Below are 13757 nucleotides of genomic sequence, written 5' to 3'. Positions count from 1 at the left end.
TTATGATTTTCGGGGAAAAGAAAAATCCAAGTTATCTTTTTTGAATAAAACATAAAAGTTTTTACTTTATTAAAACAAAATCATATAGATATTGCCAATTAAAAATTAAATTAAAAATGTTTGTAAACAAAATACCTAGTTCTTGCTGATATTTTTACGAATGTTTTTGCTTTATACTGACTTATAAGTTTTTTTATACTATGTTGCAGTCTATTTGTACAAAAAAAAGTTCGTAGAACTTAATACAGATGAAAATAACAAAAAAAGACTGTTGAAGACAAAACTAACATTGTTCTTGTTATTTTAAATAAAACATACTTATGCTGCTGCATATTTATAATAAAAATTCAAACAAAGAAGAAAATATAAAGCTTACAGTTGTATAAATTTTCTACAAAAAACAACCAAAGTTTTGTGCACAAATCTAAAAAGTACTAAGATTAAAAAAAAATTATATTATATTACAAGAATACATAAAGAATCAGATTTTTTTTTGAATTTTAAAACCATAGACATAAAAAAACTAAAATACTAGCCGTCAGAGTTGAGTAATGCCTTTTAAATGTTGAAGCTGTTTTTAAATCAGAATTATCTTTTTTTATACTTATTTAACTGAAGAAACAAAATTATTTTTTCGGTATACTTTGAACTTGGTTTTTTACATCTATTTCGTAATTTTTAAAAAACTTCATCTTATGTGTTAGTTAAAAAGAACCTATAAATTACTTCAATTGTAATTGTTGCTATGTTATAAAGTTTGATGTTAATAAACCTACTTTATTTTTACTTTTTCCAATAGTTTTTTTTTAATTGTACTGTATAAAATTTAAATGTATAAAAGGTTAAATAAAAACATAAAAATAACAGTACATCTAATTTTGAACAATTAAAAAAGTAAATTGTTTAAATAATTTACTTAAAGTGTTTTCGAAAAAAAAAATCATTAATCATTCGTAGTTTATACTTTTTTATTACTCCACAAATTAATCAAATTCTTTATAGAAAGCAAAAAGCCAATTAAGAAAAACAACTAAATTCTCAAAAAAAGAAATGAACTCAAAATTAAAGTTTGATATAATATGTACATAAGGAGCATACTTGCTTGAACTAAAAAATGATAGTGTGTGTATAAATTTGGTGAACTTTTTTTAAACGCTCTTAAGAAAACACTTTTTTAAACTAAGAAAGTCCTGTTTTTAAATGTATACTTAGATATAATGTCAATATAAAAAACAGCAACATGAATTTCTCTTTATTCATCAAAATGCTCTAAAGACTTTCGCCGGTGTTTTCGTTGGTCATATTCAGTACGAGCGTACCATCTGTCTTGTCTAGTGGACAATGTACTAAACGTTGCACGGCAAAAGACAATGTTGACATCAATGATCAACACAACCATCATGAACCGTTTGTAGATTGATAATTGCAAGTTTTTCAGTAGTGACTGACTAATGAGTCCTTGTAAGGGCGAAACCGGTCTCAGTCTACCGGAGGCTTGTGATCTGATGATCGAATTGATAGATCAAACCTTATGTTAAACTTGGGCTTGTATCAAGGCATACGAAAGTCCAGTCTTAGGCTCTGTAGACTTAGGCTGATTTTCATTTATTTATTAGTTATCAAAAAAGCAAACTTATAAAGTTAGTTTTTTTGATGAAAAGTTTTAGCCTCAATAGTGTCTTTGATTATAACTAAAAAAAATAGATTTATAATTTTTTTAATACTACAATAATTATTTTTGTTTAACAATTTTTATTAATGTAAAACGAAAAAAATAGGTTTTTTAAACTTTTACTGATTTCATACATTAAAAAGACTAAACTTTTTAATATTTTTAAAAACATATATCTCAGATTAGGGGTCGGCAAACTGCGGGCCAACTGCGGTCCTCGAAGTGTAAATCTGCGGCCCGCGAGCATGTTTTTTATTCAAATTGAATGCGGCCCGCGAAAGAAAAAGCTGCGGCCCTCGAGCATGTAAATTTGGCCTGCTAAACAAATTCTATTTTAAATTTACTTTTTCAAAAAAAAAAAGTTTTAATAGTTTTGTTTTTAAGTTCCTGGATATCATTTAAAACCATTTTTTATCTTCACTGCTTAAGCTTAAGTATGTGAAAAAAAGACATATAGTAGTTCTAGCAGTTTTTCTTTAAAGTCTAGATTTTGCTTTTCCTTTCAAACAACAACATCTTGGAGTGTACACAAAAGCTTACATACTTGGATTGGAATGTTTCTTAGATTTAGTAAGTTGACAATGCAATAAGTAATTTTGTTTAGTATAAAGGTTTTAATGTGTACAAACTTTATGCAAACATTACAGTGTTTTACTAACATGTCAATTTTTTATAATTTAGGTCTTTGTTTTAATATGTGATATAAAAAATGTTTCTTTCATAATTATTTTATCACTGTATTGAAATTTGCAAAGAAACATTTTAAAGAAATCAAAAACTATTTGCTAAACTAAACTTTTTTTTTTGTAATTTATTTTGTTTAAATGGCAAAGTTTTTAAATATTGGCTTTTCAACATTTCTTATCTTTTAAAAACACTGACTGGTTTGATGTAACTGATTATAACTTTTTTGTTAAAAAGTTGCAACTAAGAAAACTTTAGATATATTATTAAAGTATTTAAGGATTTTAAAAGAAAAACTTGCGCTGTTTAAAGCAAAATTAATAATATAAGTTTTATAAATATTTAACTAAACTTAACAAAATAACTAAAACTTTGAATATGTGCTGTGCAATGTATTGAATGTATAAAGATTATTTTCAACAACTTAAAACAAAATAATAACTAAATAAATAGAAATTGATTATGTATATAAAAAGTGTATAAAGTGATCAAAATTTGTTTATTGAGCTTAGTTTTTTACAAATGTCAGTGAGAGTTGCTTGTAAATGACTACGTGAAATAGCTATCTACAAAATGCAAAAGACTGGAAGAAAGAGAACATTTTATGAAAACGAACTAGAAGAGGATATGGATATCAAATTTTATTAGTTGTTTTATTGCATCACTGTGTTTGTAGTTGATCTTTTATTGTTGTGTATCGTGAATTTTTTTTCAAACACAAAACGTCTGATAGATTGCTTATTTTATTGTTATAGAGTTAGGTGATAATGAAAAGAACAGAATCGTTATTTTATTAAATAAATTTATAAATAATAATAGAAATAATATAAGGACATATATTTTATTAAATATCACAGATGTTTTTGTGTTAAAACTTTATTCCGACTAAAAACGTTTCACTGCTCTCAAATAAATTTAAGAACAGATCTACGGAGTCTATAGAATATTAACACAGATTAGAAAAAATGCATGTATAATTATTCATAATATTTATGTGAGTAGTAACTATAAAAGAACATTATGGTTTAAAACATCTTATTTAATCAAACATTAATTTTAGACTCTAAAATAAATATACATTTTTATAGGCCAGACCAGACCCCTATACGTAGCTAAGTGTGACTAAAACCGATTAAATATAAAAAATGACTAAAACTAAAACTGCGGCACGCGGGAAATTTTGAAACTTGAAATTTAGTCCGTTAGAACCAATTGACTGCCGACCCCTGTTTTAGATAGAGACGTTTCTTATAATTTTAAATAGTTTTAGTGGAAAATAAAGTCTTTTTAAATGATTATTGTTCATTTATAAACTATTATTTATTAACTAACTTATGCTTAACTAACTATTTTTTTATTTAGTTTAATTACCTAACTTCTTCAGGTAAATTTTTTTTTCAAAGATAGTTTAACTTGATTTTATTATTTTTTGGAAGTTATTCTATTAATTTATAAAAACTAAACAACAAGCACTAACTTTGTTTTGTTTGAACGAATACTTTTTATTGTAAATTTAAAAGAATTTTCAATTTTTACCTTCTTATTTTAACTAAAATTTGTATTAGATTTATTAGGACTTCTTTTATTAATTCTTTCAAGTAGTTATACTATTTCTCCTTAATAAAAAATAAGTTTAATTTCTTTATTTTAAGGTATTTAACAAATACTAATAATACAAATTTAAATCTAAATTAACTACTTAAGTTAGTACGAGTTTTTTACTTAAGAATTCTTTAAACGTTGAAACTTGTAAACTATATTTAATTAGTTTTTTATTTGGAATTTTTTATTTATTTTTGTATTATACCTATTTTATAAACTATAATTATTTTTTCCTTAAATTAAATAATATTGTAGATTCTTTAAAAGTATTTGAAAAAGTATAGTTTTTTTACTTACTAGCCAAATGATTGTAAAGTTAAAAGTAGTATTTTTTCTGAGTTTATACTTAAAGCTTTAATTGGTTCTTAAAATTTAAAATTACACAGGATAACAAATTATCCATTCTCCAAGTATAATGTAAATAGTATCAAACTATACTTGTTCTAGTTTCACTCATTTAAATATAGTATGCTGGTACATACTATATTTTTTTTCATTAATGAAAAGCTTCTAAAATCTAGATGTAAATGAAATTTTAAAATACAAAAGCTTTAATATCAATTAGAAAAAAAATATGTTTATAAAAATTAAACTAAGATAAAAGTTTAGTTAAAATGCTTGAAAAAAAAACGAAATGTACTTTATTTATTTTATATAAATTAATTTTATTTAGTAGTGTATCTATACGCTATAAATAATTAATCTTTAGCTTTAATATAGTTCTAGTTTTAATGCAGGTTTTATATTAGGTTTAATATTTCCAGTAAAAAATTGTAAAAGACTGCAAATAAATTTTTAGAGTTCGAATCAACTAATTACTTAAAATTTTCGTAAATACATCTTTGATAAAAATGTTTGGAAACTAATTCCTGTTTTAAACTTACTTTTAAGATACAAACATTACATATTGAAGCTAAGCAATTACTGCTTTTAAATTCTTTATTTAATTATTAAGAATAGTTTTTGACCTGATTTATTTTTAAATTAGTTGAGAAACGGCTAAATATTTTTTGTTTATTGAAGTCTATTTTTAAGAAGTTTGAAAAGTTATAGAAATTTCTACTTTTTCTCTTATAACGAGAATAAAAATAACTAAAATTTTCACTCATTACTGCAATCTAACTCGAAAATTTTGTTTTATAGCACATGACATTTTTTTCTTTTTTGGAGAGATTTCTCGAAATCAGTTCGGTTTATTTAAAAGCAAACAACAGTGAAATAATATTATATTAGTGACTAAAATTTGAACCAAAAGTATGAAATTTTTCAAAAAAAGTCCCAATACTTTTATAACTGAAAAAGAGCTTCACCAGCAGTGCATTAAAAACATGCCTTTATGGGACTTAAACATGCAAAACATACGAATTGACTTATCAAAGTTTAGCTTCGAAAGGAAAAATTATAAATGCAAGTAAGTAAAATTTTTTGATTTTTATCAGTTGTATTAAATACAAAACAACTAATAATATCTTATTGATATAGTACTCAAATAAAAAATAATTTTGTCAAATAATCTGTAAAACTTTCTATATTATGAGAAAGTACAGAGGTATAAACACTTTTATTTTTAATTAGTTTTTGTTTTATAAATGTTTGCTCATAAACAAAATAAATTTGTGTTTTTAATTATGCGTAAATAACTTTCTATAGAATGATTGCGGAGTTTCGTTTGGAGTCCAGAAATATGATTGAGTGCTACAGAAAATCAATTGACCGCATTGCAAATGCAAATCATAAGTTAAATCAAAAGTGCAAAGTTCATTTTAACAAAAAGCATTTATCGGTCGAGTTTCAAGACAAAAAAGATAGAAAATGCTTTTTTCAGTCATTTACACCAACACCAAGAACAAACCCTGACTCAGAACCAAATCACGAAAAAACTCTTTGTGATGAGCTTACAAATGATAATAAAAAAAGCACAACAGCTTATGACTACATTTTGTATTGCGGCAGTGTGCCGGATCATCCAACTACTTTTATTATAGTTTCAAAAAGAACTTGTGGTCCTGTATGTCACATTTTTCAGCTATCGTCCAAAAAAATGGCAAAGAAGTTTAAAACTAAAATTTGTACCTTTATCGAGCAAGCTTTTAGTGAATTCAAGTTGAAAACTTGTCACAACTATTCATTTTCTAACGTGTACTAGTTTTTTTCATCTTGTTTTTTACAATAAATTTATCTGCTAAAAAATGTTATCATACAATATAAAGCATGTAGTTTGATTATTTGCAAGTATAAATGAGATTTTTTTGTAACAGTTCTAAGTCTTTCAACGTATGTTAAATTTGTGTATTTTCTTTCATACTGGAAACAAAAAGCGTTTACTATTTTTTATTTTTCATATATTAAATGAATTTAAAATCGGAATTACCTTTCAAACTATTTTAAAAATAAAAGTAAAAACATTAAACAATACTTATAAATCGATATAGATAGCTAAACATAATAAAGTTACAAGAAACGGTAACAACTTTTTACGATATTTTTGCTTGATTTGTTTTTATCAAAACTTTATAAGTAAGTTTATTAAACAGGATAAAGAAATTGAAGTTAATAAGTATGGTAAAAGATACTGGTGTATAGAAGGGAACGGGTCAAAATTGTACTAAGAAAAAATTGCACGAGGGGACTAAATTGCACCGTTTAACAGATTACTCATCAACCACTGCAATATTTCTTATACGTCTTACTTTGATAAACTAACAAAACTTAATATTAAACGTTTAGAATACAGGAGACTTGAATTTGACCTTATTACATTTTGTTAACATTAGTTAACGGTGAAACTACAATTAATATACAATAAATTTTTGAACCTTATAGAACTAACTACTTACTGAGAGGAAATAGCAAAAAAATTACATGCAAAAATCATTTCAATAATGAGGCTTGGCATAATTCTTTTTTCTATCGGTCAGTTGAAAAATGGAACAATTTTCCAAATTAATTAGTTTCTTGCAAAAAAATTGAAAAATTTCAATTATAATTAAAATGTTTAATTTAAATAAAATGCTTGTTAGTAAAGTTAATAAGTAATTTTTATCAGCGTTGATTTAATTTTGAGATTTAACTTAGTCCAGAGTTCAAATTTTAAAGCAGCGCCTTTTCTATTAATCATGAGTTCTTTTCAATATGTTAAATGATTATTTATCTGGCCAGTCTATTTTTTATGTGTTTGGGGCTTTAAATTTTTATTTTTGCTGTTAGTCAACCCATTTAAATATTTCATGGTCGTTCTTCTACATCAAAATGTAAATAAGTATAAGTTTGTGGTTAAAAAATTGCTTTTTATGTTAATATATAAATTTATATATGTTATATTGAAATATGTTTTTATCTTTGTTTTAAACAGTGAACTTTTTGTGTCATTTTTATTTTTAATTTATTTCGCTATGTGTCTTTCTGTTTAAGTTGCCTAGGTTTTGATCCTAGGGCGATCATATGGACAATAAACTTGCAATAATAATAATAAAACGAAAAAAAAAAGAATTAGTTTCAAAAACTAAATGCTTTTATTGCACCAGTTATCTACAAAAAGTACTCGTATGTTGGTATAGATATTTGTATTAAAGATTGTAAGTTTAGTGAAGAAATTAACTTAGGATTTTATTTTAATTCTAAGCATATGTCTGGTATTTAGTTTTAATTTTATCTTAAAAGTTGTTTTAGTATTCTACAAAAGCTAGTACAATGCTTATTCTCTTATTCGGACATGTTGGGCAAAATTTTTCTGTAAACATGTCTGGATAAGTAAAAAAAATCATTTTTTAAAAATAATATAACTGCTGTATATTATGCAATTCATAATAAATAATAAAAGCTCTTCTTTTTCTGTTTTAAAATTTTCTTCACTTATCGTACAAAGTCGACCCGCCTATCCTAAACTGCTCTATCATAAAAGACTTAAATACATTGCTTTTTTTTACATTATTATAAACTTCTAGTTTATTTTTAATGGTTAGTGCAACTCGTATTCTTTTTTTTTTTGATATGTTGTCTAATTCTAAAACCTGGTATGTGTGTCAAACTTATTTAACTTAAAAAACAAAGAAAATCTGTCACGCACTTCGTCTTAAATAAAAAGTATTTCAATCAATAGTTTCAATAATGTAGTTTGAATTAAAAACAAACATAAAATAATTTATATATATTAATTTTCTAAAATACTTATTTTAAAGACATTATTTAAATTTTTTTTAAACTGACTTACTTTACATATAAAGGTTTTAAATAACTAAACTAGTTTTGAGCAAAGTTTGAATGTAAGCTTTACTAGTATTATAACGTCATGTTAATGAATAAAATTGCAGAATTTATAAAGACACTTAAAGTTTTCTTACAGCATGAAAGCTTAAATTTGTATGTATTACAGAAAAAATGTTCGTGTTTAATATTGAAGTTTTTTTGAATTTTTTTCTCGACTGAAATTTTCCGGGTAAGTGAGCGTCTGGATAAGTGAAGTCCGGATAAATGAATAAGCACTGTAAACTAAAAATAGCCTTATAGAGCTTGATTTGATTATGCTTAATTATCTAGTTGCATAGAATCTTTTTTTAAAGTGATAAAGTGTGCACATTTATCAAAAACTTTAGTGTTACTGATTTAGAAAATTAGTATTAAAAGTTTTATACTTCAACAAAAATTTTAAAAGTTATTAATAAAAAAATATAAAATGATTACGTAAACTGTTAATTTTTTTGTTTTTATCTAAAACAAAAATATAACCATTCTTATCGTATTTATAGAAAAGTACGGTAATTTTTCTAGAAAAACTTATTTTTAATTTTAGCTGATAATTTAATTTTTTATTTATATATGAATACGTTACTTTTAAAAACTATTATTTTCTCCAAAAATGATTGACTGCTAATTTTCGGAAATAAAAACTAGATTTACTAACAAAAAGTTCCCAAAATGCACTATAAAGTTTATTTTTTTACTAGTCATCAGTTTTGAGTAACGTTGTAACAGAAGCTTAGTTCATAAATAATTATACAGGTTCTAGATGCTACTAAAAAAATCAAATATGTTTTTTAATTATCGTTAAAGTATTATTTAGTTTGTGTCAATTAAAAAAGAATGCTTTAGTGATTTAGTTATGCTAACAAGTTTATAATATTTTACTAGTACAATACTACTTACTAATTACTAGTATTGGTTTTGTTGGCACATAAATAATATTAATAAACAATGATCTATTGTTAGACTTAATCGAGTAAATGTAATGTTCGTTTTTAAAATTTTAATTGTAAATTTGTATTACAAATAAACATCTACATAATCGTTAAGCATACAAAAAGTTAAATGAATTTTTTTTTAAATTATTTTTTAATAAAAGTTTTTTCACTTTTAAAATAAATAGCTATTTTATATTAGATGATAAAGTAAATTTAAAAGTTTTAGTACTGTTTGTAATGTTTAGCAAACTTCATAGACTTTTAAATTCAGTTATCCTCTTTTAATATTTATAAAGACTAAATAACTGAATATAAAAGTAAAAAACATATAATTTTAAAGTTTATTAACTAACTTTTATAGGGTTAAAAGAAAAAAAAAGCAACATTTACGTTAATAACAGTTACATTAAACTGTGCACTTTCATAACACTTGAAGCTAAAAAAATACTTTTGTAAGTATATATTATCATAATAATGTTTAACTTTAAGAAAAGTCGAATAATACAAATCGATAAGTTTTAACGCAGTAGTTACTACAGTAGAATGAAAACGTTTGTTAAAATTAATAACAATAACAAATTGTCAGTCTTGTAATTAATCAATTATTGTAATCAATTCATGCGTCATTTGATATTTTCAATTGATTCAAATCAACTGTTTATGTCAGCCAAAAGATAAATTTCATGTAGTTTAAAATACATTATTATTTTCAATTTTAGTTAACAAAACGGTTAAAACAGCTTGTTATTTGTCAACATTATTAATTTAGATAGAAATAGATCTTTTAAAATTGGTTACAACTATGTTAAACAGATGGTCACTACGAGAACTATGTTATTTAAGTAATAATTTTACTTTATTCGATATGTTTTGGTTTATTGTTATGTTTAAAAATCAGTAATAATAATCATTAATTAGTATATGAAATCAATATACCAGCACGTTATTTAATGACTTAAACTATCTTCAACATTTGGTATTTTTTACATATGTTATCAAAATTTAAACAAAGTTGAATTTTAGTTGCTGTTTATTTTATTCTCAAATTTCCGTTGTAATTTAGTAGGTAAACAATGATCTTTGATAAAAAAATTGATTATAACAAACTGATTAGATATTACTTAAAACATATTTTTTGTAATATCGATTATAAACGCTTAATTTTTCTTTTTTATATTCTTGTTTATTTTTAATTGTATACTTTTAAATTTTCTATCCTATTACTAGTTTCTATACTACTTTCAATAATTTTACTATTATTTCTTTAATAACTCTTTATGCTATAAAAAAGCTTCGATTTTTCACTATAATGTGTGTAAATTTCTTTTATCATATATAACTAAAATATTTGAAGTGCTTTTTTATTTGATATTATTTTTTGTTTATTACTAATATTGTGTTTTAATTAGTAAAGGTGCTTTACAGTTTTAAAAACATTATGTAGAAAAATTATAAAATAGTTTAATTTACTTTATAGAGTATTCTATTCTCACTTAAATTTTGAGAATGTTTCCGGCGTTCGTCAGACAAGTAGGTACTCAATTTAAACGGGCCTTTTATTTTTCAAGGATTTATAATTTAAAATTAAACTTTACTTAACTTTTAATACAAAATGTACAGTACCAATTCTCCTTAAACCTTGTCCTCAAGCGACGATTAAGGTAAAAATCTATTTAGTTTTAAGATTTTTACGAAGGTGTTCAAGTTTTTAAGTGAAGAAAGTTTGGTATATATTAAAGGCGTAGCGTGGGAAGGTGCACTGGCGCATGCGTGCCATCTTAAAAAAAAAAAAAAAAAAAAAAAATGTATTATCTTTATCCTTTAATAATTCGATTTCCCTACTTAATTTGTTTTTTTAACTATGTTTGTGTAGTACTCGATAAGTTAAACAATTTTTGGAATACCAAATATATTGATTCGGTGCGTAAACATCATTGTGTACCGACTTTGATCTAAATTTCGGCAAGAAAATCTTTATAAATTCATAAACTTCATAAGAATTTAGACCCAAAAACTGCACAGCTACGTAGTGCAGTAGTATACCAGTTATGAGTAACTTTTTTATGAGGAAAAATTCTAACATTTTGTAAACAAGCCTTCAAGCTAAAACTATTCTATGGTGATAATGATTCAAGAATAAACAAATAGTAATAAGTAACTACTAATAAAGTAAAATTTCACTAATCTAAAAATAAAAAGTAGTAAATATATATTTGTTAAACTTATAAATTAACATTCCAATTGTATTAACAGTGTGCTTTAAAAAAATTTTTAGTTTGTAAAAGTATATTTAGTAGGAAATACGTCTTACTTTTCACAAACGTAATAATAAGCAATACAATTAAAAATATTTAAACTATTCTTAAGGGGAAAATTCTTACTAGTGTGTTTCTTTAGCTTTAGTCATGGTCTTTTAGTAGCTTAAATTAAAAAATGATAAATTTACCTTATATTTTAAGACTATATATAAAATTTTATGGTTATCTTTGGTTTTAAAAACATCTTTTATAGTAATGTTTACTTTTTTTTATTTACAATCAAGTAAAATTATTCCTACAACGGAGTCTACTACTTCATAGAATTAAGTGTCGAGATTGATTTAAGATTCAAGATAAAATATTTACTGAAGATAACAACTAATCAAAAATGTGTACCCTGTAAATTCAAACCTATTAGCTAAAATTATTAGGCTTAAAAATTAGAGGCTGTAAAAAGCAGTTAGAATTTAAAAGTTTTTAAAAACACAATATTAAAAGCACAGCATACTAAATCAAGTTAGTGGTTTAAAAAATATGTATTTCTAAATCATTTAATTTTTCTGTTCATTGAGTAATTAGTTTGTGTAGAGTATGTATGAAAACTAAATATTCTGCACAAATTTATTTTATTCTTTTAAAGATTATATTTGAAGATTTATACCTAGATCTAAATCAATTATAATTTTGACATTGTTTCTGTCATCCTTAGGAATGATTTATGATAGTTTATATCAAAATTCAAAAGCTAAGGTATTGCAGCTTAAACAAAAATTATTTAAGAGTAAAATAAACTTCCCTATGGTTTTTACAAGAGTTAAATGATAATAATACAGGTTGAAGAATTCTGATCAGCCATTTTTATTTGCCACAATTGCTGATAAAAATGTCATTCAATAACTTTTCAACTTATACCATTATTACGTGAAATCTTTTAAGAGTATTTTACTAAGCATAATTCAAAAAATATATTTTAAGTAATTTTAAGGTTTAAAATTTTTTTTTTAATAAACAGCCATTGTTATTGTACTTAAAAAATATTAATTTTTTTTTTCAAATAAACAGCTAGTAAAAGTAATATACCTGAAAAAAAACTTTATCTATTTAGATTTTTTTTTAATTAGATTTTACATTAAAGTTTACTTTGAGCACACGTTTTTTTTATGAAGTGATTTAAAAGTTGCGTAAAACATAATAGTGTAAGAAACTTGTTAGTTAAATATTTAAAAACATGTTTAAGAAAGTTTCAGCCCTCTGAAAAATTTTTATCCAGAAAGCAGAAATCTGTGGTCCGCGGCGTGTATTTTAAATTGAAAAAACATGTGCACAGCAATAAAGTTAAGATTTATTGTAATGAATTAATTCTTGACCAAACTGTAAGTGAACGGTAGGGTTTATGAGAAGATATTTTCACTCTAAACTTGTGTATAAAGAGTTTTTTGTACTGTTTTTAGCATAACTTTCGAAATTATGATGACTGTTTTCTAAATACTGTAGCCCGCAAAAGAATTTTTTAGTAAACATTAACCGTGACTAATAAAAGAATTCCGACTCCTGATTTGAAAAATAGATAAATTGCTAGATATTTTTTTAACCCAATGTATCTATTTTTTATTAAGAAATACTTGTATAGTTGTAAATAAACTTTAAAAATGTTATTTCATTAGTCTGAACCATATTTTAAAAGTATTTTTTAACAAAGTAAAGTAAATTCACCAAAAGAATTAAGATAAGGTACTTATATTTAATATTTATCACAAAACGTTTCATTTATACGATAAATCAATGTTAATTTTTTTTAAGTATAACTTGATTAAGTGTTAAAAAGGTCGGTTAAATATGACTGAAATGACCTTTTTTAATAAACTAGAGTGCGCAAATAAGTTCCTTTTTTAAGCAGTTTTCATTGATTTGTAAAGTAGTTATGTAAATTTAAAAAACTTGTTTTCGAACATCAAATATTTATTGTATTTTTGTTAATACAGTTATTTTCAATATCTTTACGTAACTTAAATCGGACTTTTAAGATTTGTATTAGTTTAACAAAATAAAAATAAGTTTTTTGAAAATATAAATTTAATACCATAGCAGTTTCTGTAACCCATTTAAAGTGTAATTGGAAATTTTATTAACAAAATTTTTATTTTCACGTTATTAAAGTAACTTGTATTACTTTAAAATTATGTAAACTAAAACATAAATATTTATTAAAAATTATTTAAAGCTTCGTAAAAGCAACACCTTTTAATTATTTCATTCAGCAGTTCAGTGCACAATACAATCTTTACCGAGTGTTACTATTATTTTTGAATTGTTTTCATAAATTTGCAGTGTTCACATATTCTAATTACATAGTTTACAATTAAA

This window comes from Thalia democratica, chromosome 3 (genome assembly GCF_965202585.1).
Source record: "Thalia democratica chromosome 3, ktThaDemo2.hap1.1, whole genome shotgun sequence".
Taxonomy (NCBI): Eukaryota; Metazoa; Chordata; class Thaliacea; order Salpida; family Salpidae; genus Thalia; species Thalia democratica.
Note: the sequence above shows the minus strand (reverse complement) of the source record.